The sequence below is a fragment of the Ambystoma mexicanum genome, chromosome 11 (assembly GCF_040938575.1).
Source record: "Ambystoma mexicanum isolate Mex_15411 chromosome 11, UKY_AmexF1_1, whole genome shotgun sequence".
Lineage (NCBI taxonomy): Eukaryota > Metazoa > Chordata > Amphibia > Caudata > Ambystomatidae > Ambystoma > Ambystoma mexicanum.
In genome coordinates this window covers 1,179,537,453-1,179,564,873 of record NC_090934.1, presented here as the reverse complement: position 1 = coordinate 1,179,564,873, position 27,421 = coordinate 1,179,537,453, and the positions used below count along the sequence as shown (strand labels likewise).

The window sequence follows — 27,421 nt, the reverse complement described above, 5'->3', positions numbered from 1 at the left end:
GACCTGAACGCAGCGCCTTAGACCACTCGGCCATCCTGACTCTGCCATTTGCACCCCTCAGATGCGGCTTAGAGGCAATGTTGGAAAGTCTCAAAGACCACCCGCCTAAAATCCTCTCCTATTGCATTAAAGTCTCCCAATTCCTCCCAAAAGAATAATCACAGGCAGGGCAGCACTCATACAACGACTACTGGCACAGACGTGCAGGGTTCAATCCCTATGTACAGCAGCTACTTGTCACAAGCACACATGAGTCTTTCATGTTTCTGCAGAACGGTGCTGCCTGCCACCTGTTAACAGACACAAGCAACTACACCTCAGGAAATAGGAAGGCAGGAGGCGGGCTGGTTTATGCAAATAAAAGCATGCACTGTGTCCAACCCTTCAGGAGGTTCAGGCAGTGTGCTAGAGCCTTCTTGGTCACAAGAGGTTGGGCACTAGTGCCGGGGAGCCTGTTTAGGCTGAAAGGACTGTGTATGGGCCGGCCTGATCTCCCTGTACTCCTGCACAGGACTCACTCTAAATTACAGGGCTAAAGAGTTCTGCCAGCAAAGCCTATATACAATGGCCGTTCGTGGCCGTTCGGGGCCGTTTGGGCAGGCAGGTGGTTGGTTGGGCAGAGGGCGAGGAGGAAGAACTGTGTTCACTCCTCTGCCTGCCTTTTTACCTCTCGCTTCCCCCCACTCACTCCTCCATCTGCCTCCCACTATGTCACACTAACTTTCCACCTGACCCCCATTTCAAATAGGTCACTTCATTCCAACTAGGCCCAGTGAAAAGGACAAGACGTTGGGTTCTTTATGCATTTTTTCCAAAGACAAAATGCCGCGCTGCGCCCATTTGCAAGTCCACAAAGCTAGCACAGTCCTAAGACGGTTTTTCATTTAAGCACTGTAGTACACCTGCCAAAAGGGCAGTCAAGCATTCCAGGACCAACTGCAGACCTAGCTGGAGGACGGGAGTGTGTGGAGCAAGCTCCAACTCCATCTCCCTGTTCCAGAAATCCGTGGCCGGCAGTTATAGGAAGCGTGGAATGCAATCACATGAAAAGTAAAAACCCATTTCAGGCATGTCAGAAGTGGGATTCGAACCCACGCCTCCAGAGGAGACTGCGACCTGAACGCAGCGCCTTAGACCACTCGGCCATCCTGACTCTGCCTTAGGCGCTCGCCTGAATCGGCTTAGAGGCTATGTTGGCAAGTCTTTGACCACACTTAAATCCTCTTGGATTTCCTAAAATGTCTCCACAGTCTGCCAGGAATATACTCTCGCGCATCCCACCCACCCCTCCTAACCCACCACCCTCCCCATCCATTTTAAAAATGTCACTTCATTCCCACTAGGCCCAGTTAAAAGGACAACACATTGGGTTCTTTATGCATTTTTTCCAAAGGCAAAATGTCGCGGTGCGCCCGTTTGCATGTCCACAAGGCCGGCCCAGTCCAAAGATGGTTTTTCACTGGAGTTCACTTTCCCAAAAAAGAAGCGAGGAAATACAGGAAGCACTGGAAATCAACCATGAGGCCTGCAGTGCGTGCTCCAACTCCATCTCCCTGTTCCAGAAAGCCTTGGCCAGCAGTTATAGGACGCCTGGAATGTTACAATCAAATGAAAAGAAAAAATCTGTTACAGACATGTCAGAGGTGGGATTCGAACCCACTGCGACCTGAACGCAGCGCCTTAGACCACTCGGCCATCCTGACTCTGCCATTTGCACCCCTCAGATGCGGCTTAGAGGCAATGTTGGAAAGTCTCAAAGACCACCCGCCTAAAATCCTCTCCTATTGCATTAAAGTCTCCCAATTCCTCCCAAAAGAATAATCACAGGCAGGGCAGCACTCATACAACGACTACTGGCACAGACGTGCAGGGTTCAATCCCTATGTACAGCAGCTACTTGTCACAAGCACACATGAGTCTTTCATGTTTCTGCAGAACGGTGCTGCCTGCCACCTGTTAACAGACACAAGCAACTACACCTCAGGAAATAGGAAGGCAGGAGGCGGGCTGGTTTATGCAAATAAAAGCATGCACTGTGTCCAACCCTTCAGGAGGTTCAGGCAGTGTGCTAGAGCCTTCTTGGTCACAAGAGGTTGGGCACTAGTGCCGGGGAGCCTGTTTAGGCTGAAAGGACTGTGTATGGGCCGGCCTGATCTCCCTGTACTCCTGCACAGGACTCACTCTAAATTACAGGGCTAAAGAGTTCTGCCAGCAAAGCCTATATACAATGGCCGTTCGTGGCCGTTCGGGGCCGTTTGGGCAGGCAGGTGGTTGGTTGGGCAGAGGGCGAGGAGGAAGAACTGTGTTCACTCCTCTGCCTGCCTTTTTACCTCTCGCTTCCCCCCACTCACTCCTCCATCTGCCTCCCACTATGTCACACTAACTTTCCACCTGACCCCCATTTCAAATAGGTCACTTCATTCCAACTAGGCCCAGTGAAAAGGACAAGACGTTGGGTTCTTTATGCATTTTTTCCAAAGACAAAATGCCGCGCTGCGCCCATTTGCAAGTCCACAAAGCTAGCACAGTCCTAAGACGGTTTTTCATTTAAGCACTGTAGTACACCTGCCAAAAGGGCAGTCAAGCATTCCAGGACCAACTGCAGACCTAGCTGGAGGACGGGAGTGTGTGGAGCAAGCTCCAACTCCATCTCCCTGTTCCAGAAATCCGTGGCCGGCAGTTATAGGAAGCGTGGAATGCAATCACATGAAAAGTAAAAACCCATTTCAGGCATGTCAGAAGTGGGATTCGAACCCACGCCTCCAGAGGAGACTGCGACCTGAACGCAGCGCCTTAGACCACTCGGCCATCCTGACTCTGCCTTAGGCGCTCGCCTGAATCGGCTTAGAGGCTATGTTGGCAAGTCTTTGACCACACTTAAATCCTCTTGGATTTCCTAAAATGTCTCCACAGTCTGCCAGGAATATACTCTCGCGCATCCCACCCACCCCTCCTAACCCACCACCCTCCCCATCCATTTTAAAAATGTCACTTCATTCCCACTAGGCCCAGTTAAAAGGACAACACATTGGGTTCTTTATGCATTTTTTCCAAAGGCAAAATGTCGCGGTGCGCCCGTTTGCATGTCCACAAGGCCGGCCCAGTCCAAAGATGGTTTTTCACTGGAGTTCACTTTCCCAAAAAAGAAGCGAGGAAATACAGGAAGCACTGGAAATCAACCATGAGGCCTGCAGTGCGTGCTCCAACTCCATCTCCCTGTTCCAGAAAGCCTTGGCCAGCAGTTATAGGACGCCTGGAATGTTACAATCAAATGAAAAGAAAAAATCTGTTACAGACATGTCAGAGGTGGGATTCGAACCCACTGCGACCTGAACGCAGCGCCTTAGACCACTCGGCCATCCTGACTCTGCCATTTGCACCCCTCAGATGCGGCTTAGAGGCAATGTTGGAAAGTCTCAAAGACCACCCGCCTAAAATCCTCTCCTATTGCATTAAAGTCTCCCAATTCCTCCCAAAAGAATAATCACAGGCAGGGCAGCACTCATACAACGACTACTGGCACAGACGTGCAGGGTTCAATCCCTATGTACAGCAGCTACTTGTCACAAGCACACATGAGTCTTTCATGTTTCTGCAGAACGGTGCTGCCTGCCACCTGTTAACAGACACAAGCAACTACACCTCAGGAAATAGGAAGGCAGGAGGCGGGCTGGTTTATGCAAATAAAAGCATGCACTGTGTCCAACCCTTCAGGAGGTTCAGGCAGTGTGCTAGAGCCTTCTTGGTCACAAGAGGTTGGGCACTAGTCCCGGGGAGCCTGTTTAGGCTGAAAGGACTGTGTATGGGCCGGCCTGATCTCCCTGTACTCCTGCACAGGACTCACTCTAAATGACAGGGCTAGAGAGTTCTGCCAGCAAAGCCTATATACAATGGCCGTTCGTGGCCGTTTGGGCAGGCAGGTGGTTGGTTGGGCAGAGGGCGAGGAGGAAGAACTGTGTTCACTCCTCTGCCTGCCTTTTTACCTCTCGCTTCCCCCCACTCACTCCTCCATCTGCCTCCCACTATGTCACACTAACTTTCCTCCTGACCTCCATTTCAAATAGGTCACTTCATTCCAACTAGGCCCAGTGAAAAGGACAAGACGTTGGGTTCTTTATGCATTTTTTCCAAAGACAAAATGCCGCGCTGCGCCCATTTGCAAGTCCACAAAGCTAGCACAGTCCTAAGACGGTTTTTCATTTAAGCACTGTAGTACACCTGCCAAAAGGGCAGTGAAGCATTCCAGGACGAACTGCAGACCTAGCTGGAGGACGGGAGTGTGTGGAGCAAGCTCCAACTCCATCTCCCTGTTCCAGAAGTCCGAGGCCGGCAGTTATAGGAAGCGTGGAATGCAATCACATGAAAAGTAAAAACCCGTTTCAGGCATGTCAGAAGTGGGATTCGAACCCAGACCTGAACGCAGCACCTTAGATCACTCGGCCATCCTGACTCTGCCTTAGGCGCTTGCCTGAATCGGCTTAGAGGCTATGTTGGCAAGTCTTTGACCACACTTAAATCCTCTTGGATTTCCTAAAATGTCTCCACAGTCTGCCAGGAATATACTCTTGCGCATCCCACCCACCCCTCCTAACCCACCACCCTCCCCATCCATTTTAAAAATGTCACTTCATTCCCACTAGGCCCAGTTAAAAGGACAACACATTGGGTTCTTTATGCATTTTTTCCAAAGGCAAAATGTCGCGGTGCGCCCGTTTGCATGTCCACAAGGCCGGCCCAGTCCAAAGATGGTTTTTCACTGGAGTTCACTTTCCCAAAAAAGAAGCGAGGAAATACAGGAAGCACTGGAAATCAACCATGAGGCCTGCAGTGCGTGCTCCAACTCCATCTCCCTGTTCCAGAAAGCCTTGGCCAGCAGTTATAGGACGCCTGGAATGTTACAATCAAATGAAAAGAAAAATTCTGTTACAGACATGTCAGAAGTGGGATTCGAACCCACGCCTCCAGAGGAGACTGCGACCTGAACGCAGCGCCTTAGACCACTCGGCCATCCTGACTCTGCCATTTGCACCCCTCAGATGCGGCTTAGAGGCAATGTTGGAAAGTCTCAAAGACCACCCGCCTAAAATCCTCTCCTATTGCATTAAAGTCTCCCAATTCCTCCCAAAAGAATAATCACAGGCAGGGCAGCACTCATACAACGACTACTGGCACAGACGTGCAGGGTTCAATCCCTATGTACAGCAGCTACTTGTCACAAGCACACATGAGTCTTTCATGTTTCTGCAGAACGGTGCTGCCTGCCACCTGTTAACAGACACAAGCAACTACACCTCAGGAAATAGGAAGGCAGGAGGCGGGCTGGTTTATGCAAATAAAAGCATGCACTGTGTCCAACCCTTCAGGAGGTTCAGGCAGTGTGCTAGAGCCTTCTTGGTCACAAGAGGTTGGGCACTAGTCCCGGGGAGCCTGTTTAGGCTGAAAGGACTGTGTATGGGCCGGCCTGATCTCCCTGTACTCCTGCACAGGACTCACTCTAAATGATAGGGCTAAAGAGTTCTGCCAGCAAAGCCTATATACAATGGCCGTTCGGGGCCGTTTGGGCAGACAGGTGGTTGGTTGGGCAGAGGGCGAGGAGGAAGAACTGTGTTCACTCCTCTGCCTGCCTTTTTACCTCTCGCTTCCCCCCACTCACTCCTCCATCTGCCTCCCACTATGTCACACTAACTTTCCTCCTGACCTCCATTTCAAATAGGTCACTTCATTCCAACTAGGCCCAGTGAAAAGGACAAGACGTTGGGTTCTTTATGCATTTTTTCCAAAGACAAAATGCTGCGCTGCGCCCATTTGCAAGTCCACAAAGCTAGCACAGTCCTAAGACGGTTTTTCATTTAAGCACTGTAGTACACCTGCCAAAAGGGCAGTGAAGCATTCCAGGACGAACTGCAGACCTAGCTGGAGGACGGGAGTGTGTGGAGCAAGCTCCAACTCCATCTCCCTGTTCCAGAAGTCCGTGGCCGGCAGTTATAGGAAGCGTGGAATGCAATCACATGAAAAGTAAAAACCCGTTTCAGGCATGTCAGAAGTGGGATTCGAACCCAGACCTGAACGCAGCACCTTAGACCACTCGGCCATCCTGACTCTGCCTTAGGCGCTCGCCTGAATCGGCTTAGAGGCTATGTTGGCAAGTCTTTGACCACACTTAAATCCTCTTGGATTTCCTAAAATGTCTCCACAGTCTGCCAGGAATATACTCTCGCGCATCCCACCCACCCCTCCTAACCCACCACCCTCCCCATCCATTTTAAAAATGTCACTTCATTCCCACTAGGCCCAGTTAAAAGGACAACACATTGGGTTCTTTATGCATTTTTTCCAAAGGCAAAATGTCGCGGTGCGCCCGTTTGCATGTCCACAAGGCCGGCCCAGTCCAAAGATGGTTTTTCACTGGAGTTCACTTTCCCAAAAAAGAAGCGAGGAAATACAGGAAGCACTGGAAATCAACCATGAGGCCTGCAGTGCGTGCTCCAACTCCATCTCCCTGTTCCAGAAAGCCTTGGCCAGCAGTTATAGGACGCCTGGAATGTTACAATCAAATGAAAAGAAAAATTCTGTTACAGACATGTCAGAAGTGGGATTCGAACCCACGCTTCCAGAGGAGACTGCGACCTGAACGCAGCGCCTTAGACCACTCGGCCATCCTGACTCTGCCATTTGCACCCCTCAGATGCGGCTTAGAGGCAATGTTGGAAAGTCTCAAAGACCACCCGCCTAAAATCCTCTCCTATTGCATTAAAGTCTCCCAATTCCTCCCAAAAGAATAATCACAGGCAGGGCAGCACTCATACAACGACTACTGGCACAGACGTGCAGGGTTCAATCCCTATGTACAGCAGCTACTTGTCACAAGCACACATGAGTCTTTCATGTTTCTGCAGAACGGTGCTGCCTGCCACCTGTTAACAGACACAAGCAACTACACCTCAGGAAATAGGAAGGCAGGAGGCGGGCTGGTTTATGCAAATAAAAGCATGCACTGTGTCCAACCCTTCAGGAGGTTCAGGCAGTGTGCTAGAGCCTTCTTGGTCACAAGAGGTTGGGCACTAGTCCCGGGGAGCCTGTTTAGGCTGAAAGGACTGTGTATGGGCCGGCCTGATCTCCCTGTACTCCTGCACAGGACTCACTCTAAATGACAGGGCTAAAGAGTTCTGCCAGCAAAGCCTATATACAATGGCCGTTCGTGGCCGTTTGGGCAGGCAGGTGGTTGGTTGGGCAGAGGGCGAGGAGGAAGAACTGTGTTCACTCCTCTGCCTGCCTTTTTACCTCTCGCTTCCCCCCACTCACTCCTCCATCTGCCTCCCACTATGTCACACTAACTTTCCACCTGACCCCCATTTCAAATAGGTCACTTCATTCCAACTAGGCCCAGTGAAAAGGACAAGACGTTGGGTTCTTTATGCATTTTTTCCAAAGACAAAATGCCGCGCTGCGCCCATTTGCAAGTCCACAAAGCTAGCACAGTCCTAAGACGGTTTTTCATTTAAGCACTGTAGTACACCTGCCAAAAGGGCAGTCAAGCATTCCAGGACCAACTGCAGACCTAGCTGGAGGACGGGAGTGTGTGGAGCAAGCTCCAACTCCATCTCCCTGTTCCAGAAATCCGTGGCCGGCAGTTATAGGAAGCGTGGAATGCAATCACATGAAAAGTAAAAACCCATTTCAGGCATGTCAGAAGTGGGATTCGAACCCACGCCTCCAGAGGAGACTGCGACCTGAACGCAGCGCCTTAGACCACTCGGCCATCCTGACTCTGCCTTAGGCGCTCGCCTGAATCGGCTTAGAGGCTATGTTGGCAAGTCTTTGACCACACTTAAATCCTCTTGGATTTCCTAAAATGTCTCCACAGTCTGCCAGGAATATACTCTCGCGCATCCCACCCACCCCTCCTAACCCACCACCCTCCCCATCCATTTTAAAAATGTCACTTCATTCCCACTAGGCCCAGTTAAAAGGACAACACATTGGGTTCTTTATGCATTTTTTCCAAAGGCAAAATGTCGCGGTGCGCCCGTTTGCATGTCCACAAGGCCGGCCCAGTCCAAAGATGGTTTTTCACTGGAGTTCACTTTCCCAAAAAAGAAGCGAGGAAATACAGGAAGCACTGGAAATCAACCATGAGGCCTGCAGTGCGTGCTCCAACTCCATCTCCCTGTTCCAGAAAGCCTTGGCCAGCAGTTATAGGACGCCTGGAATGTTACAATCAAATGAAAAGAAAAAATCTGTTACAGACATGTCAGAGGTGGGATTCGAACCCACGCCTCCAGCGGAGACTGCGACCTGAACGCAGCGCCTTAGACCACTCGGCCATCCTGACTCTGCCGTTTGCACCCCTCAGATGCGGCTTAGAGGCAATGTTGGAAAGTCTCAAAGACCACCCGCCTAAAATCCTCTCCTATTGCATTAAAGTCTCCAAATTCCTCCCAAAAGAATAATCACAGGCAGGGCAGCACTCATACAACGACTACTGGCACAGACGTGCAGGGTTCAATCCCTATGTACAGCAGCTACTTGTCACAAGCACACATGAGTCTTTCATGTTTCTGCAGAACGGTGCTGCCTGCCACCTGTTAACAGACACGAGCAACTACACCTCAGGAAATAGGAAGGCAGGAGGCGGGCTGGTTTATGCAAATAAAAGCATGCACTGTGTCCAACCCTTCAGGAGGTTCAGGCAGTGTGCTAGAGCCTTCTTGGTCACAAGAGGTTGGGCACTAGTGCCGGGGAGCCTGTTTAGGCTGAAAGGACTGTGTATGGGCCGGCCTGATCTCCCTGTACTCCTGCACAGGACTCACTCTAAATTACAGGGCTAAAGAGTTCTGCCAGCAAAGCCTATATACAATGGCCGTTCGTGGCCGTTTGGGCAGGCAGGTGGTTGGTTGGGCAGAGGGCGAGGAGGAAGAACTGTGTTCACTCCTCTGCCTGCCTTTTTACCTCTCGCTTCCCCCCACTCACTCCTCCATCTGCCTCCCACTATGTCACACTAACTTTCCACCTGACCCCCATTTCAAATAGGTCACTTCATTCCAACTAGGCCCAGTGAAAAGGACAAGACGTTGGGTTCTTTATGCATTTTTTCCAAAGACAAAATGCCGCGCTGCGCCCATTTGCAAGTCCACAAAGCTAGCACAGTCCTAAGACGGTTTTTCATTTAAGCACTGTAGTACACCTGCCAAAAGGGCAGTCAAGCATTCCAGGACCAACTGCAGACCTAGCTGGAGGACGGGAGTGTGTGGAGCAAGCTCCAACTCCATCTCCCTGTTCCAGAAATCCGTGGCCGGCAGTTATAGGAAGCGTGGAATGCAATCACATGAAAAGTAAAAACCCATTTCAGGCATGTCAGAAGTGGGATTCGAACCCACGCCTCCAGAGGAGACTGCGACCTGAACGCAGCGCCTTAGACCACTCGGCCATCCTGACTCTGCCTTAGGCGCTCGCCTGAATCGGCTTAGAGGCTATGTTGGCAAGTCTTTGACCACACTTAAATCCTCTTGGATTTCCTAAAATGTCTCCACAGTCTGCCAGGAATATACTCTCGCGCATCCCACCCACCCCTCCTAACCCACCACCCTCCCCATCCATTTTAAAAATGTCACTTCATTCCCACTAGGCCCAGTTAAAAGGACAACACATTGGGTTCTTTATGCATTTTTTCCAAAGGCAAAATGTCGCGGTGCGCCCGTTTGCATGTCCACAAGGCCGGCCCAGTCCAAAGATGGTTTTTCACTGGAGTTCACTTTCCCAAAAAAGAAGCGAGGAAATACAGGAAGCACTGGAAATCAACCATGAGGCCTGCAGTGCGTGCTCCAACTCCATCTCCCTGTTCCAGAAAGCCTTGGCCAGCAGTTATAGGACGCCTGGAATGTTACAATCAAATGAAAAGAAAAAATCTGTTACAGACATGTCAGAGGTGGGATTCGAACCCACGCCTCCAGCGGAGACTGCGACCTGAACGCAGCGCCTTAGACCACTCGGCCATCCTGACTCTGCCGTTTGCACCCCTCAGATGCGGCTTAGAGGCAATGTTGGAAAGTCTCAAAGACCACCCGCCTAAAATCCTCTCCTATTGCATTAAAGTCTCCAAATTCCTCCCAAAAGAATAATCACAGGCAGGGCAGCACTCATACAACGACTACTGGCACAGACGTGCAGGGTTCAATCCCTATGTACAGCAGCTACTTGTCACAAGCACACATGAGTCTTTCATGTTTCTGCAGAACGGTGCTGCCTGCCACCTGTTAACAGACACGAGCAACTACACCTCAGGAAATAGGAAGGCAGGAGGCGGGCTGGTTTATGCAAATAAAAGCATGCACTGTGTCCAACCCTTCAGGAGGTTCAGGCAGTGTGCTAGAGCCTTCTTGGTCACAAGAGGTTGGGCACTAGTGCCGGGGAGCCTGTTTAGGCTGAAAGGACTGTGTATGGGCCGGCCTGATCTCCCTGTACTCCTGCACAGGACTCACTCTAAATTACAGGGCTAAAGAGTTCTGCCAGCAAAGCCTATATACAATGGCCGTTCGTGGCCGTTCGGGGCCGTTTGGGCAGGCAGGTGGTTGGTTGGGCAGAGGGCGAGGAGGAAGAACTGTGTTCACTCCTCTGCCTGCCTTTTTACCTCTCGCTTCCCCCCACTCACTCCTCCATCTGCCTCCCACTATGTCACACTAACTTTCCACCTGACCCCCATTTCAAATAGGTCACTTCATTCCAACTAGGCCCAGTGAAAAGGACAAGACGTTGGGTTCTTTATGCATTTTTTCCAAAGACAAAATGCCGCGCTGCGCCCATTTGCAAGTCCACAAAGCTAGCACAGTCCTAAGACGGTTTTTCATTTAAGCACTGTAGTACACCTGCCAAAAGGGCAGTCAAGCATTCCAGGACCAACTGCAGACCTAGCTGGAGGACGGGAGTGTGTGGAGCAAGCTCCAACTCCATCTCCCTGTTCCAGAAATCCGTGGCCGGCAGTTATAGGAAGCGTGGAATGCAATCACATGAAAAGTAAAAACCCATTTCAGGCATGTCAGAAGTGGGATTCGAACCCACGCCTCCAGAGGAGACTGCGACCTGAACGCAGCGCCTTAGACCACTCGGCCATCCTGACTCTGCCTTTGGCGCTCGCCTGAATCGGCTTAGAGGCTATGTTGGCAAGTCTTTGACCACACTTAAATCCTCTTGGATTTCCTAAAATGTCTCCACAGTCTGCCAGGAATATACTCTCGCGCATCCCACCCACCCCTCCTAACCCACCACCCTCCCCATCCATTTTAAAAATGTCACTTCATTCCCACTAGGCCCAGTTAAAAGGACAACACATTGGGTTCTTTATGCATTTTTTCCAAAGGCAAAATGTCGCGGTGCGCCCGTTTGCATGTCCACAAGGCCGGCCCAGTCCAAAGATGGTTTTTCACTGGAGTTCACTTTCCCAAAAAAGAAGCGAGGAAATACAGGAAGCACTGGAAATCAACCATGAGGCCTGCAGTGCGTGCTCCAACTCCATCTCCCTGTTCCAGAAAGCCTTGGCCAGCAGTTATAGGACGCCTGGAATGTTACAATCAAATGAAAAGAAAAAATCTGTTACAGACATGTCAGAGGTGGGATTCGAACCCACTGCGACCTGAACGCAGCGCCTTAGACCACTCGGCCATCCTGACTCTGCCGTTTGCACCCCTCAGATGCGGCTTAGAGGCAATGTTGGAAAGTCTCAAAGACCACCCGCCTAAAATCCTCTCCTATTGCATTAAAGTCTCAAAATTCCTCCCAAAAGAATAATCACAGGCAGGGCAGCACTCATACAACGACTACTGGCACAGACGTGCAGGGTTCAATCCCTATGTACAGCAGCTACTTGTCACAAGCACACATGAGTCTTTCATGTTTCTGCAGAACGGTGCTGCCTGCCACCTGTTAACAGACACAAGCAACTACACCTCAGGAAATAGGAAGGCAGGAGGCGGGCTGGTTTATGCAAATAAAAGCATGCACTGTGTCCAACCCTTCAGGAGGTTCAGGCAGTGTGCTAGAGCCTTCTTGGTCACAAGAGGTTGGGCACTAGTGCCGGGGAGCCTGTTTAGGCTGAAAGGACTGTGTATGGGCCGGCCTGATCTCCCTGTACTCCTGCACAGGACTCACTCTAAATTACAGGGCTAAAGAGTTCTGCCAGCAAAGCCTATATACAATGGCCGTTCGTGGCCGTTCGGGGCCGTTTGGGCAGGCAGGTGGTTGGTTGGGCAGAGGGCGAGGAGGAAGAACTGTGTTCACTCCTCTGCCTGCCTTTTTACCTCTCGCTTCCCCCCACTCACTCCTCCATCTGCCTCCCACTATGTCACACTAACTTTCCACCTGACCCCCATTTCAAATAGGTCACTTCATTCCAACTAGGCCCAGTGAAAAGGACAAGACGTTGGGTTCTTTATGCATTTTTTCCAAAGACAAAATGCCGCGCTGCGCCCATTTGCAAGTCCACAAAGCTAGCACAGTCCTAAGACGGTTTTTCATTTAAGCACTGTAGTACACCTGCCAAAAGGGCAGTCAAGCATTCCAGGACCAACTGCAGACCTAGCTGGAGGACGGGAGTGTGTGGAGCAAGCTCCAACTCCATCTCCCTGTTCCAGAAATCCGTGGCCGGCAGTTATAGGAAGCGTGGAATGCAATCACATGAAAAGTAAAAACCCATTTCAGGCATGTCAGAAGTGGGATTCGAACCCACGCCTCCAGAGGAGACTGCGACCTGAACGCAGCGCCTTAGACCACTCGGCCATCCTGACTCTGCCTTAGGCGCTCGCCTGAATCGGCTTAGAGGCTATGTTGGCAAGTCTTTGACCACACTTAAATCCTCTTGGATTTCCTAAAATGTCTCCACAGTCTGCCAGGAATATACTCTCGCGCATCCCACCCACCCCTCCTAACCCACCACCCTCCCCATCCATTTTAAAAATGTCACTTCATTCCCACTAGGCCCAGTTAAAAGGACAACACATTGGGTTCTTTATGCATTTTTTCCAAAGGCAAAATGTCGCGGTGCGCCCGTTTGCATGTCCACAAGGCCGGCCCAGTCCAAAGATGGTTTTTCACTGGAGTTCACTTTCCCAAAAAAGAAGCGAGGAAATACAGGAAGCACTGGAAATCAACCATGAGGCCTGCAGTGCGTGCTCCAACTCCATCTCCCTGTTCCAGAAAGCCTTGGCCAGCAGTTATAGGACGCCTGGAATGTTACAATCAAATGAAAAGAAAAAATCTGTTACAGACATGTCAGAGGTGGGATTCGAACCCACTGCGACCTGAACGCAGCGCCTTAGACCACTCGGCCATCCTGACTCTGCCATTTGCACCCCTCAGATGCGGCTTAGAGGCAATGTTGGAAAGTCTCAAAGACCACCCGCCTAAAATCCTCTCCTATTGCATTAAAGTCTCCCAATTCCTCCCAAAAGAATAATCACAGGCAGGGCAGCACTCATACAACGACTACTGGCACAGACGTGCAGGGTTCAATCCCTATGTACAGCAGCTACTTGTCACAAGCACACATGAGTCTTTCATGTTTCTGCAGAACGGTGCTGCCTGCCACCTGTTAACAGACACAAGCAACTACACCTCAGGAAATAGGAAGGCAGGAGGCGGGCTGGTTTATGCAAATAAAAGCATGCACTGTGTCCAACCCTTCAGGAGGTTCAGGCAGTGTGCTAGAGCCTTCTTGGTCACAAGAGGTTGGGCACTAGTCCCGGGGAGCCTGTTTAGGCTGAAAGGACTGTGTATGGGCCGGCCTGATCTCCCTGTACTCCTGCACAGGACTCACTCTAAATGACAGGGCTAGAGAGTTCTGCCAGCAAAGCCTATATACAATGGCCGTTCGTGGCCGTTTGGGCAGGCAGGTGGTTGGTTGGGCAGAGGGCGAGGAGGAAGAACTGTGTTCACTCCTCTGCCTGCCTTTTTACCTCTCGCTTCCCCCCACTCACTCCTCCATCTGCCTCCCACTATGTCACACTAACTTTCCTCCTGACCTCCATTTCAAATAGGTCACTTCATTCCAACTAGGCCCAGTGAAAAGGACAAGACGTTGGGTTCTTTATGCATTTTTTCCAAAGACAAAATGCCGCGCTGCGCCCATTTGCAAGTCCACAAAGCTAGCACAGTCCTAAGACGGTTTTTCATTTAAGCACTGTAGTACACCTGCCAAAAGGGCAGTGAAGCATTCCAGGACGAACTGCAGACCTAGCTGGAGGACGGGAGTGTGTGGAGCAAGCTCCAACTCCATCTCCCTGTTCCAGAAGTCCGAGGCCGGCAGTTATAGGAAGCGTGGAATGCAATCACATGAAAAGTAAAAACCCGTTTCAGGCATGTCAGAAGTGGGATTCGAACCCAGACCTGAACGCAGCACCTTAGATCACTCGGCCATCCTGACTCTGCCTTAGGCGCTTGCCTGAATCGGCTTAGAGGCTATGTTGGCAAGTCTTTGACCACACTTAAATCCTCTTGGATTTCCTAAAATGTCTCCACAGTCTGCCAGGAATATACTCTTGCGCATCCCACCCACCCCTCCTAACCCACCACCCTCCCCATCCATTTTAAAAATGTCACTTCATTCCCACTAGGCCCAGTTAAAAGGACAACACATTGGGTTCTTTATGCATTTTTTCCAAAGGCAAAATGTCGCGGTGCGCCCGTTTGCATGTCCACAAGGCCGGCCCAGTCCAAAGATGGTTTTTCACTGGAGTTCACTTTCCCAAAAAAGAAGCGAGGAAATACAGGAAGCACTGGAAATCAACCATGAGGCCTGCAGTGCGTGCTCCAACTCCATCTCCCTGTTCCAGAAAGCCTTGGCCAGCAGTTATAGGACGCCTGGAATGTTACAATCAAATGAAAAGAAAAATTCTGTTACAGACATGTCAGAAGTGGGATTCGAACCCACGCCTCCAGAGGAGACTGCGACCTGAACGCAGCGCCTTAGACCACTCGGCCATCCTGACTCTGCCATTTGCACCCCTCAGATGCGGCTTAGAGGCAATGTTGGAAAGTCTCAAAGACCACCCGCCTAAAATCCTCTCCTATTGCATTAAAGTCTCCCAATTCCTCCCAAAAGAATAATCACAGGCAGGGCAGCACTCATACAACGACTACTGGCACAGACGTGCAGGGTTCAATCCCTATGTACAGCAGCTACTTGTCACAAGCACACATGAGTCTTTCATGTTTCTGCAGAACGGTGCTGCCTGCCACCTGTTAACAGACACAAGCAACTACACCTCAGGAAATAGGAAGGCAGGAGGCGGGCTGGTTTATGCAAATAAAAGCATGCACTGTGTCCAACCCTTCAGGAGGTTCAGGCAGTGTGCTAGAGCCTTCTTGGTCACAAGAGGTTGGGCACTAGTCCCGGGGAGCCTGTTTAGGCTGAAAGGACTGTGTATGGGCCGGCCTGATCTCCCTGTACTCCTGCACAGGACTCACTCTAAATGATAGGGCTAAAGAGTTCTGCCAGCAAAGCCTATATACAATGGCCGTTCGGGGCCGTTTGGGCAGACAGGTGGTTGGTTGGGCAGAGGGCGAGGAGGAAGAACTGTGTTCACTCCTCTGCCTGCCTTTTTACCTCTCGCTTCCCCCCACTCACTCCTCCATCTGCCTCCCACTATGTCACACTAACTTTCCTCCTGACCTCCATTTCAAATAGGTCACTTCATTCCAACTAGGCCCAGTGAAAAGGACAAGACGTTGGGTTCTTTATGCATTTTTTCCAAAGACAAAATGCTGCGCTGCGCCCATTTGCAAGTCCACAAAGCTAGCACAGTCCTAAGACGGTTTTTCATTTAAGCACTGTAGTACACCTGCCAAAAGGGCAGTGAAGCATTCCAGGACGAACTGCAGACCTAGCTGGAGGACGGGAGTGTGTGGAGCAAGCTCCAACTCCATCTCCCTGTTCCAGAAGTCCGTGGCCGGCAGTTATAGGAAGCGTGGAATGCAATCACATGAAAAGTAAAAACCCGTTTCAGGCATGTCAGAAGTGGGATTCGAACCCAGACCTGAACGCAGCACCTTAGACCACTCGGCCATCCTGACTCTGCCTTAGGCGCTCGCCTGAATCGGCTTAGAGGCTATGTTGGCAAGTCTTTGACCACACTTAAATCCTCTTGGATTTCCTAAAATGTCTCCACAGTCTGCCAGGAATATACTCTCGCGCATCCCACCCACCCCTCCTAACCCACCACCCTCCCCATCCATTTTAAAAATGTCACTTCATTCCCACTAGGCCCAGTTAAAAGGACAACACATTGGGTTCTTTATGCATTTTTTCCAAAGGCAAAATGTCGCGGTGCGCCCGTTTGCATGTCCACAAGGCCGGCCCAGTCCAAAGATGGTTTTTCACTGGAGTTCACTTTCCCAAAAAAGAAGCGAGGAAATACAGGAAGCACTGGAAATCAACCATGAGGCCTGCAGTGCGTGCTCCAACTCCATCTCCCTGTTCCAGAAAGCCTTGGCCAGCAGTTATAGGACGCCTGGAATGTTACAATCAAATGAAAAGAAAAATTCTGTTACAGACATGTCAGAAGTGGGATTCGAACCCACGCTTCCAGAGGAGACTGCGACCTGAACGCAGCGCCTTAGACCACTCGGCCATCCTGACTCTGCCATTTGCACCCCTCAGATGCGGCTTAGAGGCAATGTTGGAAAGTCTCAAAGACCACCCGCCTAAAATCCTCTCCTATTGCATTAAAGTCTCCCAATTCCTCCCAAAAGAATAATCACAGGCAGGGCAGCACTCATACAACGACTACTGGCACAGACGTGCAGGGTTCAATCCCTATGTACAGCAGCTACTTGTCACAAGCACACATGAGTCTTTCATGTTTCTGCAGAACGGTGCTGCCTGCCACCTGTTAACAGACACAAGCAACTACACCTCAGGAAATAGGAAGGCAGGAGGCGGGCTGGTTTATGCAAATAAAAGCATGCACTGTGTCCAACCCTTCAGGAGGTTCAGGCAGTGTGCTAGAGCCTTCTTGGTCACAAGAGGTTGGGCACTAGTCCCGGGGAGCCTGTTTAGGCTGAAAGGACTGTGTATGGGCCGGCCTGATCTCCCTGTACTCCTGCACAGGACTCACTCTAAATGACAGGGCTAAAGAGTTCTGCCAGCAAAGCCTATATACAATGGCCGTTCGTGGCCGTTTGGGCAGGCAGGTGGTTGGTTGGGCAGAGGGCGAGGAGGAAGAACTGTGTTCACTCCTCTGCCTGCCTTTTTACCTCTCGCTTCCCCCCACTCACTCCTCCATCTGCCTCCCACTATGTCACACTAACTTTCCACCTGACCCCCATTTCAAATAGGTCACTTCATTCCAACTAGGCCCAGTGAAAAGGACAAGACGTTGGGTTCTTTATGCATTTTTTCCAAAGACAAAATGCCGCGCTGCGCCCATTTGCAAGTCCACAAAGCTAGCACAGTCCTAAGACGGTTTTTCATTTAAGCACTGTAGTACACCTGCCAAAAGGGCAGTCAAGCATTCCAGGACCAACTGCAGACCTAGCTGGAGGACGGGAGTGTGTGGAGCAAGCTCCAACTCCATCTCCCTGTTCCAGAAATCCGTGGCCGGCAGTTATAGGAAGCGTGGAATGCAATCACATGAAAAGTAAAAACCCATTTCAGGCATGTCAGAAGTGGGATTCGAACCCACGCCTCCAGAGGAGACTGCGACCTGAACGCAGCGCCTTAGACCACTCGGCCATCCTGACTCTGCCTTAGGCGCTCGCCTGAATCGGCTTAGAGGCTATGTTGGCAAGTCTTTGACCACACTTAAATCCTCTTGGATTTCCTAAAATGTCTCCACAGTCTGCCAGGAATATACTCTCGCGCATCCCACCCACCCCTCCTAACCCACCACCCTCCCCATCCATTTTAAAAATGTCACTTCATTCCCACTAGGCCCAGTTAAAAGGACAACACATTGGGTTCTTTATGCATTTTTTCCAAAGGCAAAATGTCGCGGTGCGCCCGTTTGCATGTCCACAAGGCCGGCCCAGTCCAAAGATGGTTTTTCACTGGAGTTCACTTTCCCAAAAAAGAAGCGAGGAAATACAGGAAGCACTGGAAATCAACCATGAGGCCTGCAGTGCGTGCTCCAACTCCATCTCCCTGTTCCAGAAAGCCTTGGCCAGCAGTTATAGGACGCCTGGAATGTTACAATCAAATGAAAAGAAAAAATCTGTTACAGACATGTCAGAGGTGGGATTCGAACCCACGCCTCCAGCGGAGACTGCGACCTGAACGCAGCGCCTTAGACCACTCGGCCATCCTGACTCTGCCGTTTGCACCCCTCAGATGCGGCTTAGAGGCAATGTTGGAAAGTCTCAAAGACCACCCGCCTAAAATCCTCTCCTATTGCATTAAAGTCTCCAAATTCCTCCCAAAAGAATAATCACAGGCAGGGCAGCACTCATACAACGACTACTGGCACAGACGTGCAGGGTTCAATCCCTATGTACAGCAGCTACTTGTCACAAGCACACATGAGTCTTTCATGTTTCTGCAGAACGGTGCTGCCTGCCACCTGTTAACAGACACGAGCAACTACACCTCAGGAAATAGGAAGGCAGGAGGCGGGCTGGTTTATGCAAATAAAAGCATGCACTGTGTCCAACCCTTCAGGAGGTTCAGGCAGTGTGCTAGAGCCTTCTTGGTCACAAGAGGTTGGGCACTAGTGCCGGGGAGCCTGTTTAGGCTGAAAGGACTGTGTATGGGCCGGCCTGATCTCCCTGTACTCCTGCACAGGACTCACTCTAAATTACAGGGCTAAAGAGTTCTGCCAGCAAAGCCTATATACAATGGCCGTTCGTGGCCGTTTGGGCAGGCAGGTGGTTGGTTGGGCAGAGGGCGAGGAGGAAGAACTGTGTTCACTCCTCTGCCTGCCTTTTTACCTCTCGCTTCCCCCCACTCACTCCTCCATCTGCCTCCCACTATGTCACACTAACTTTCCACCTGACCCCCATTTCAAATAGGTCACTTCATTCCAACTAGGCCCAGTGAAAAGGACAAGACGTTGGGTTCTTTATGCATTTTTTCCAAAGACAAAATGCCGCGCTGCGCCCATTTGCAAGTCCACAAAGCTAGCACAGTCCTAAGACGGTTTTTCATTTAAGCACTGTAGTACACCTGCCAAAAGGGCAGTCAAGCATTCCAGGACCAACTGCAGACCTAGCTGGAGGACGGGAGTGTGTGGAGCAAGCTCCAACTCCATCTCCCTGTTCCAGAAATCCGTGGCCGGCAGTTATAGGAAGCGTGGAATGCAATCACATGAAAAGTAAAAACCCATTTCAGGCATGTCAGAAGTGGGATTCGAACCCACGCCTCCAGAGGAGACTGCGACCTGAACGCAGCGCCTTAGACCACTCGGCCATCCTGACTCTGCCTTAGGCGCTCGCCTGAATCGGCTTAGAGGCTATGTTGGCAAGTCTTTGACCACACTTAAATCCTCTTGGATTTCCTAAAATGTCTCCACAGTCTGCCAGGAATATACTCTCGCGCATCCCACCCACCCCTCCTAACCCACCACCCTCCCCATCCATTTTAAAAATGTCACTTCATTCCCACTAGGCCCAGTTAAAAGGACAACACATTGGGTTCTTTATGCATTTTTTCCAAAGGCAAAATGTCGCGGTGCGCCCGTTTGCATGTCCACAAGGCCGGCCCAGTCCAAAGATGGTTTTTCACTGGAGTTCACTTTCCCAAAAAAGAAGCGAGGAAATACAGGAAGCACTGGAAATCAACCATGAGGCCTGCAGTGCGTGCTCCAACTCCATCTCCCTGTTCCAGAAAGCCTTGGCCAGCAGTTATAGGACGCCTGGAATGTTACAATCAAATGAAAAGAAAAAATCTGTTACAGACATGTCAGAGGTGGGATTCGAACCCACGCCTCCAGCGGAGACTGCGACCTGAACGCAGCGCCTTAGACCACTCGGCCATCCTGACTCTGCCGTTTGCACCCCTCAGATGCGGCTTAGAGGCAATGTTGGAAAGTCTCAAAGACCACCCGCCTAAAATCCTCTCCTATTGCATTAAAGTCTCCAAATTCCTCCCAAAAGAATAATCACAGGCAGGGCAGCACTCATACAACGACTACTGGCACAGACGTGCAGGGTTCAATCCCTATGTACAGCAGCTACTTGTCACAAGCACACATGAGTCTTTCATGTTTCTGCAGAACGGTGCTGCCTGCCACCTGTTAACAGACACGAGCAACTACACCTCAGGAAATAGGAAGGCAGGAGGCGGGCTGGTTTATGCAAATAAAAGCATTCACTGTGTCCAACCCTTCAGGAGGTTCAGGCAGTGTGCTAGAGCCTTCTTGGTCACAAGAGGTTGGGCACTAGTGCCGGGGAGCCTGTTTAGGCTGAAAGGACTGTGTATGGGCCGGCCTGATCTCCCTGTACTCCTGCACAGGACTCACTCTAAATTACAGGGCTAAAGAGTTCTGCCAGCAAAGCCTATATACAATGGCCGTTCGTGGCCGTTCGGGGCCGTTTGGGCAGGCAGGTGGTTGGTTGGGCAGAGGGCGAGGAGGAAGAACTGTGTTCACTCCTCTGCCTGCCTTTTTACCTCTCGCTTCCCCCCACTCACTCCTCCATCTGCCTCCCACTATGTCACACTAACTTTCCACCTGACCCCCATTTCAAATAGGTCACTTCATTCCAACTAGGCCCAGTGAAAAGGACAAGACGTTGGGTTCTTTATGCATTTTTTCCAAAGACAAAATGCCGCGCTGCGCCCATTTGCAAGTCCACAAAGCTAGCACAGTCCTAAGACGGTTTTTCATTTAAGCACTGTAGTACACCTGCCAAAAGGGCAGTCAAGCATTCCAGGACCAACTGCAGACCTAGCTGGAGGACGGGAGTGTGTGGAGCAAGCTCCAACTCCATCTCCCTGTTCCAGAAATCCGTGGCCGGCAGTTATAGGAAGCGTGGAATGCAATCACATGAAAAGTAAAAACCCATTTCAGGCATGTCAGAAGTGGGATTCGAACCCACGCCTCCAGAGGAGACTGCGACCTGAACGCAGCGCCTTAGACCACTCGGCCATCCTGACTCTGCCTTTGGCGCTCGCCTGAATCGGCTTAGAGGCTATGTTGGCAAGTCTTTGACCACACTTAAATCCTCTTGGATTTCCTAAAATGTCTCCACAGTCTGCCAGGAATATACTCTCGCGCATCCCACCCACCCCTCCTAACCCACCACCCTCCCCATCCATTTTAAAAATGTCACTTCATTCCCACTAGGCCCAGTTAAAAGGACAACACATTGGGTTCTTTATGCATTTTTTCCAAAGGCAAAATGTCGCGGTGCGCCCGTTTGCATGTCCACAAGGCCGGCCCAGTCCAAAGATGGTTTTTCACTGGAGTTCACTTTCCCAAAAAAGAAGCGAGGAAATACAGGAAGCACTGGAAATCAACCATGAGGCCTGCAGTGCGTGCTCCAACTCCATCTCCCTGTTCCAGAAAGCCTTGGCCAGCAGTTATAGGACGCCTGGAATGTTACAATCAAATGAAAAGAAAAAATCTGTTACAGACATGTCAGAGGTGGGATTCGAACCCACTGCGACCTGAACGCAGCGCCTTAGACCACTCGGCCATCCTGACTCTGCCATTTGCACCCCTCAGATGCGGCTTAGAGGCAATGTTGGAAAGTCTCAAAGACCACCCGCCTAAAATCCTCTCCTATTGCATTAAAGTCTCCCAATTCCTCCCAAAAGAATAATCACAGGCAGGGCAGCACTCATACAACGACTACTGGCACAGACGTGCAGGGTTCAATCCCTATGTACAGCAGCTACTTGTCACAAGCACACATGAGTCTTTCATGTTTCTGCAGAACGGTGCTGCCTGCCACCTGTTAACAGACACAAGCAACTACACCTCAGGAAATAGGAAGGCAGGAGGCGGGCTGGTTTATGCAAATAAAAGCATGCACTGTGTCCAACCCTTCAGGAGGTTCAGGCAGTGTGCTAGAGCCTTCTTGGTCACAAGAGGTTGGGCACTAGTGCCGGGGAGCCTGTTTAGGCTGAAAGGACTGTGTATGGGCCGGCCTGATCTCCCTGTACTCCTGCACAGGACTCACTCTAAATTACAGGGCTAAAGAGTTCTGCCAGCAAAGCCTATATACAATGGCCGTTCGTGGCCGTTCGGGGCCGTTTGGGCAGGCAGGTGGTTGGTTGGGCAGAGGGCGAGGAGGAAGAACTGTGTTCACTCCTCTGCCTGCCTTTTTACCTCTCGCTTCCCCCCACTCACTCCTCCATCTGCCTCCCACTATGTCACACTAACTTTCCACCTGACCCCCATTTCAAATAGGTCACTTCATTCCAACTAGGCCCAGTGAAAAGGACAAGACGTTGGGTTCTTTATGCATTTTTTCCAAAGACAAAATGCCGCGCTGCGCCCATTTGCAAGTCCACAAAGCTAGCACAGTCCTAAGACGGTTTTTCATTTAAGCACTGTAGTACACCTGCCAAAAGGGCAGTCAAGCATTCCAGGACCAACTGCAGACCTAGCTGGAGGACGGGAGTGTGTGGAGCAAGCTCCAACTCCATCTCCCTGTTCCAGAAATCCGTGGCCGGCAGTTATAGGAAGCGTGGAATGCAATCACATGAAAAGTAAAAACCCATTTCAGGCATGTCAGAAGTGGGATTCGAACCCACGCCTCCAGAGGAGACTGCGACCTGAACGCAGCGCCTTAGACCACTCGGCCATCCTGACTCTGCCTTAGGCGCTCGCCTGAATCGGCTTAGAGGCTATGTTGGCAAGTCTTTGACCACACTTAAATCCTCTTGGATTTCCTAAAATGTCTCCACAGTCTGCCAGGAATATACTCTCGCGCATCCCACCCACCCCTCCTAACCCACCACCCTCCCCATCCATTTTAAAAATGTCACTTCATTCCCACTAGGCCCAGTTAAAAGGACAACACATTGGGTTCTTTATGCATTTTTTCCAAAGGCAAAATGTCGCGGTGCGCCCGTTTGCATGTCCACAAGGCCGGCCCAGTCCAAAGATGGTTTTTCACTGGAGTTCACTTTCCCAAAAAAGAAGCGAGGAAATACAGGAAGCACTGGAAATCAACCATGAGGCCTGCAGTGCGTGCTCCAACTCCATCTCCCTGTTCCAGAAAGCCTTGGCCAGCAGTTATAGGACGCCTGGAATGTTACAATCAAATGAAAAGAAAAAATCTGTTACAGACATGTCAGAGGTGGGATTCGAACCCACTGCGACCTGAACGCAGCACCTTAGACCACTCGGCCATCCTGACTCTGCCATTTGCACCCCTCAGATGCGGCTTAGAGGCAATGTTGGAAAGTCTCAAAGACCACCCGCCTAAAATCCTCTCCTATTGCATTAAAGTCTCCCAATTCCTCCCAAAAGAATAATCACAGGCAGGGCAGCACTCATACAACGACTACTGGCACAGACGTGCAGGGTTCAATCCCTATGTACAGCAGCTACTTGTCACAAGCACACATGAGTCTTTCATGTTTCTGCAGAACGGTGCTGCCTGCCACCTGTTAACAGACACAAGCAACTACACCTCAGGAAATAGGAAGGCAGGAGGCGGGCTGGTTTATGCAAATAAAAGCATGCACTGTGTCCAACCCTTCAGGAGGTTCAGGCAGTGTGCTAGAGCCTTCTTGGTCACAAGAGGTTGGGCACTAGTCCCGGGGAGCCTGTTTAGGCTGAAAGGACTGTGTATGGGCCGGCCTGATCTCCCTGTACTCCTGCACAGGACTCACTCTAAATGACAGGGCTAGAGAGTTCTGCCAGCAAAGCCTATATACAATGGCCGTTCGTGGCCGTTTGGGCAGGCAGGTGGTTGGTTGGGCAGAGGGCGAGGAGGAAGAACTGTGTTCACTCCTCTGCCTGCCTTTTTACCTCTCGCTTCCCCCCACTCACTCCTCCATCTGCCTCCCACTATGTCACACTAACTTTCCTCCTGACCTCCATTTCAAATAGGTCACTTCATTCCAACTAGGCCCAGTGAAAAGGACAAGACGTTGGGTTCTTTATGCATTTTTTCCAAAGACAAAATGCCGCGCTGCGCCCATTTGCAAGTCCACAAAGCTAGCACAGTCCTAAGACGGTTTTTCATTTAAGCACTGTAGTACACCTGCCAAAAGGGCAGTGAAGCATTCCAGGACGAACTGCAGACCTAGCTGGAGGACGGGAGTGTGTGGAGCAAGCTCCAACTCCATCTCCCTGTTCCAGAAGTCCGAGGCCGGCAGTTATAGGAAGCGTGGAATGCAATCACATGAAAAGTAAAAACCCGTTTCAGGCATGTCAGAAGTGGGATTCGAACCCAGACCTGAACGCAGCACCTTAGATCACTCGGCCATCCTGACTCTGCCTTAGGCGCTTGCCTGAATCGGCTTAGAGGCTATGTTGGCAAGTCTTTGACCACACTTAAATCCTCTTGGATTTCCTAAAATGTCTCCACAGTCTGCCAGGAATATACTCTTGCGCATCCCACCCACCCCTCCTAACCCACCACCCTCCCCATCCATTTTAAAAATGTCACTTCATTCCCACTAGGCCCAGTTAAAAGGACAACACATTGGGTTCTTTATGCATTTTTTCCAAAGGCAAAATGTCGCGGTGCGCCCGTTTGCATGTCCACAAGGCCGGCCCAGTCCAAAGATGGTTTTTCACTGGAGTTCACTTTCCCAAAAAAGAAGCGAGGAAATACAGGAAGCACTGGAAATCAACCATGAGGCCTGCAGTGCGTGCTCCAACTCCATCTCCCTGTTCCAGAAAGCCTTGGCCAGCAGTTATAGGACGCCTGGAATGTTACAATCAAATGAAAAGAAAAATTCTGTTACAGACATGTCAGAAGTGGGATTCGAACCCACGCCTCCAGAGGAGACTGCGACCTGAACGCAGCGCCTTAGACCACTCGGCCATCCTGACTCTGCCATTTGCACCCCTCAGATGCGGCTTAGAGGCAATGTTGGAAAGTCTCAAAGACCACCCGCCTAAAATCCTCTCCTATTGCATTAAAGTCTCCCAATTCCTCCCAAAAGAATAATCACAGGCAGGGCAGCACTCATACAACGACTACTGGCACAGACGTGCAGGGTTCAATCCCTATGTACAGCAGCTACTTGTCACAAGCACACATGAGTCTTTCATGTTTCTGCAGAACGGTGCTGCCTGCCACCTGTTAACAGACACAAGCAACTACACCTCAGGAAATAGGAAGGCAGGAGGCGGGCTGGTTTATGCAAATAAAAGCATGCACTGTGTCCAACCCTTCAGGAGGTTCAGGCAGTGTGCTAGAGCCTTCTTGGTCACAAGAGGTTGGGCACTAGTCCCGGGGAGCCTGTTTAGGCTGAAAGGACTGTGTATGGGCCGGCCTGATCTCCCTGTACTCCTGCACAGGACTCACTCTAAATGATAGGGCTAAAGAGTTCTGCCAGCAAAGCCTATATACAATGGCCGTTCGGGGCCGTTTGGGCAGACAGGTGGTTGGTTGGGCAGAGGGCGAGGAGGAAGAACTGTGTTCACTCCTCTGCCTGCCTTTTTACCTCTCGCTTCCCCCCACTCACTCCTCCATCTGCCTCCCACTATGTCACACTAACTTTCCTCCTGACCTCCATTTCAAATAGGTCACTTCATTCCAACTAGGCCCAGTGAAAAGGACAAGACGTTGGGTTCTTTATGCATTTTTTCCAAAGACAAAATGCTGCGCTGCGCCCATTTGCAAGTCCACAAAGCTAGCACAGTCCTAAGACGGTTTTTCATTTAAGCACTGTAGTACACCTGCCAAAAGGGCAGTGAAGCATTCCAGGACGAACTGCAGACCTAGCTGGAGGACGGGAGTGTGTGGAGCAAGCTCCAACTCCATCTCCCTGTTCCAGAAGTCCGTGGCCGGCAGTTATAGGAAGCGTGGAATGCAATCACATGAAAAGTAAAAACCCGTTTCAGGCATGTCAGAAGTGGGATTCGAACCCAGACCTGAACGCAGCACCTTAGACCACTCGGCCATCCTGACTCTGCCTTAGGCGCTCGCCTGAATCGGCTTAGAGGCTATGTTGGCAAGTCTTTGACCACACTTAAATCCTCTTGGATTTCCTAAAATGTCTCCACAGTCTGCCAGGAATATACTCTCGCGCATCCCACCCACCCCTCCTAACCCACCACCCTCCCCATCCATTTTAAAAATGTCACTTCATTCCCACTAGGCCCAGTTAAAAGGACAACACATTGGGTTCTTTATGCATTTTTTCCAAAGGCAAAATGTCGCGGTGCGCCCGTTTGCATGTCCACAAGGCCGGCCCAGTCCAAAGATGGTTTTTCACTGGAGTTCACTTTCCCAAAAAAGAAGCGAGGAAATACAGGAAGCACTGGAAATCAACCATGAGGCCTGCAGTGCGTGCTCCAACTCCATCTCCCTGTTCCAGAAAGCCTTGGCCAGCAGTTATAGGACGCCTGGAATGTTACAATCAAATGAAAAGAAAAATTCTGTTACAGACATGTCAGAAGTGGGATTCGAACCCACGCTTCCAGAGGAGACTGCGACCTGAACGCAGCGCCTTAGACCACTCGGCCATCCTGACTCTGCCATTTGCACCCCTCAGATGCGGCTTAGAGGCAATGTTGGAAAGTCTCAAAGACCACCCGCCTAAAATCCTCTCCTATTGCATTAAAGTCTCCCAATTCCTCCCAAAAGAATAATCACAGGCAGGGCAGCACTCATACAACGACTACTGGCACAGACGTGCAGGGTTCAATCCCTATGTACAGCAGCTACTTGTCACAAGCACACATGAGTCTTTCATGTTTCTGCAGAACGGTGCTGCCTGCCACCTGTTAACAGACACAAGCAACTACACCTCAGGAAATAGGAAGGCAGGAGGCGGGCTGGTTTATGCAAATAAAAGCATGCACTGTGTCCAACCCTTCAGGAGGTTCAGGCAGTGTGCTAGAGCCTTCTTGGTCACAAGAGGTTGGGCACTAGTCCCGGGGAGCCTGTTTAGGCTGAAAGGACTGTGTATGGGCCGGCCTGATCTCCCTGTACTCCTGCACAGGACTCACTCTAAATGACAGGGCTAAAGAGTTCTGCCAGCAAAGCCTATATACAATGGCCGTTCGTGGCCGTTTGGGCAGGCAGGTGGTTGGTTGGGCAGAGGGCGAGGAGGAAGAACTGTGTTCACTCCTCTGCCTGCCTTTTTACCTCTCGCTTCCCCCCACTCACTCCTCCATCTGCCTCCCACTATGTCACACTAACTTTCCACCTGACCCCCATTTCAAATAGGTCACTTCATTCCAACTAGGCCCAGTGAAAAGGACAAGACGTTGGGTTCTTTATGCATTTTTTCCAAAGACAAAATGCCGCGCTGCGCCCATTTGCAAGTCCACAAAGCTAGCACAGTCCTAAGACGGTTTTTCATTTA

The 27,421-nt window shown here is 50.8% G+C and overlaps 20 non-coding genes across 20 annotated transcripts; all 20 read right to left on the bottom strand.

Moving 5' to 3' along the window:
* Positions 1 to 1,070: 1,070 nt before the first annotated feature.
* On the bottom strand, positions 1,071 to 1,153 carry TRNAL-CAG (transfer RNA leucine (anticodon CAG)). The gene has a single exon. It is a non-coding gene; the product is annotated as a tRNA-Leu (tRNA).
* A 1,580-nt stretch (positions 1,154 to 2,733) lies between these two features.
* On the bottom strand, positions 2,734 to 2,816 carry TRNAL-CAG (transfer RNA leucine (anticodon CAG)). The gene has a single exon. It is a non-coding gene; the product is annotated as a tRNA-Leu (tRNA).
* A 2,116-nt stretch (positions 2,817 to 4,932) lies between these two features.
* On the bottom strand, positions 4,933 to 5,015 carry TRNAL-CAG (transfer RNA leucine (anticodon CAG)). Its single transcript has one exon. It is a non-coding gene; the product is annotated as a tRNA-Leu (tRNA).
* A 1,566-nt stretch (positions 5,016 to 6,581) lies between these two features.
* TRNAL-CAG (transfer RNA leucine (anticodon CAG)) lies at positions 6,582 to 6,664 on the bottom strand. Its single transcript has one exon. It is a non-coding gene; the product is annotated as a tRNA-Leu (tRNA).
* A 1,020-nt stretch (positions 6,665 to 7,684) lies between these two features.
* On the bottom strand, positions 7,685 to 7,767 carry TRNAL-CAG (transfer RNA leucine (anticodon CAG)). The gene has a single exon. It is a non-coding gene; the product is annotated as a tRNA-Leu (tRNA).
* Positions 7,768 to 8,249: 482 nt separating this feature from the next.
* On the bottom strand, positions 8,250 to 8,332 carry TRNAL-CAG (transfer RNA leucine (anticodon CAG)). Its single transcript has one exon. It is a non-coding gene; the product is annotated as a tRNA-Leu (tRNA).
* Positions 8,333 to 9,352: 1,020 nt separating this feature from the next.
* On the bottom strand, positions 9,353 to 9,435 carry TRNAL-CAG (transfer RNA leucine (anticodon CAG)). Its single transcript has one exon. It is a non-coding gene; the product is annotated as a tRNA-Leu (tRNA).
* Positions 9,436 to 9,917: 482 nt separating this feature from the next.
* Positions 9,918 to 10,000, bottom strand: TRNAL-CAG (transfer RNA leucine (anticodon CAG)). The gene has a single exon. It is a non-coding gene; the product is annotated as a tRNA-Leu (tRNA).
* Positions 10,001 to 11,030: 1,030 nt separating this feature from the next.
* TRNAL-CAG (transfer RNA leucine (anticodon CAG)) lies at positions 11,031 to 11,113 on the bottom strand. The gene has a single exon. It is a non-coding gene; the product is annotated as a tRNA-Leu (tRNA).
* Positions 11,114 to 12,693: 1,580 nt separating this feature from the next.
* TRNAL-CAG (transfer RNA leucine (anticodon CAG)) lies at positions 12,694 to 12,776 on the bottom strand. The gene has a single exon. It is a non-coding gene; the product is annotated as a tRNA-Leu (tRNA).
* Positions 12,777 to 14,892: 2,116 nt separating this feature from the next.
* Positions 14,893 to 14,975, bottom strand: TRNAL-CAG (transfer RNA leucine (anticodon CAG)). Its single transcript has one exon. It is a non-coding gene; the product is annotated as a tRNA-Leu (tRNA).
* A 1,566-nt stretch (positions 14,976 to 16,541) lies between these two features.
* Positions 16,542 to 16,624, bottom strand: TRNAL-CAG (transfer RNA leucine (anticodon CAG)). Its single transcript has one exon. It is a non-coding gene; the product is annotated as a tRNA-Leu (tRNA).
* A 1,020-nt stretch (positions 16,625 to 17,644) lies between these two features.
* TRNAL-CAG (transfer RNA leucine (anticodon CAG)) lies at positions 17,645 to 17,727 on the bottom strand. Its single transcript has one exon. It is a non-coding gene; the product is annotated as a tRNA-Leu (tRNA).
* A 482-nt stretch (positions 17,728 to 18,209) lies between these two features.
* TRNAL-CAG (transfer RNA leucine (anticodon CAG)) lies at positions 18,210 to 18,292 on the bottom strand. The gene has a single exon. It is a non-coding gene; the product is annotated as a tRNA-Leu (tRNA).
* Positions 18,293 to 19,312: 1,020 nt separating this feature from the next.
* TRNAL-CAG (transfer RNA leucine (anticodon CAG)) lies at positions 19,313 to 19,395 on the bottom strand. Its single transcript has one exon. It is a non-coding gene; the product is annotated as a tRNA-Leu (tRNA).
* A 482-nt stretch (positions 19,396 to 19,877) lies between these two features.
* TRNAL-CAG (transfer RNA leucine (anticodon CAG)) lies at positions 19,878 to 19,960 on the bottom strand. The gene has a single exon. It is a non-coding gene; the product is annotated as a tRNA-Leu (tRNA).
* Positions 19,961 to 20,990: 1,030 nt separating this feature from the next.
* On the bottom strand, positions 20,991 to 21,073 carry TRNAL-CAG (transfer RNA leucine (anticodon CAG)). The gene has a single exon. It is a non-coding gene; the product is annotated as a tRNA-Leu (tRNA).
* A 1,580-nt stretch (positions 21,074 to 22,653) lies between these two features.
* TRNAL-CAG (transfer RNA leucine (anticodon CAG)) lies at positions 22,654 to 22,736 on the bottom strand. The gene has a single exon. It is a non-coding gene; the product is annotated as a tRNA-Leu (tRNA).
* A 2,116-nt stretch (positions 22,737 to 24,852) lies between these two features.
* On the bottom strand, positions 24,853 to 24,935 carry TRNAL-CAG (transfer RNA leucine (anticodon CAG)). Its single transcript has one exon. It is a non-coding gene; the product is annotated as a tRNA-Leu (tRNA).
* Positions 24,936 to 26,501: 1,566 nt separating this feature from the next.
* On the bottom strand, positions 26,502 to 26,584 carry TRNAL-CAG (transfer RNA leucine (anticodon CAG)). The gene has a single exon. It is a non-coding gene; the product is annotated as a tRNA-Leu (tRNA).
* Positions 26,585 to 27,421: the final 837 nt, after the last annotated feature.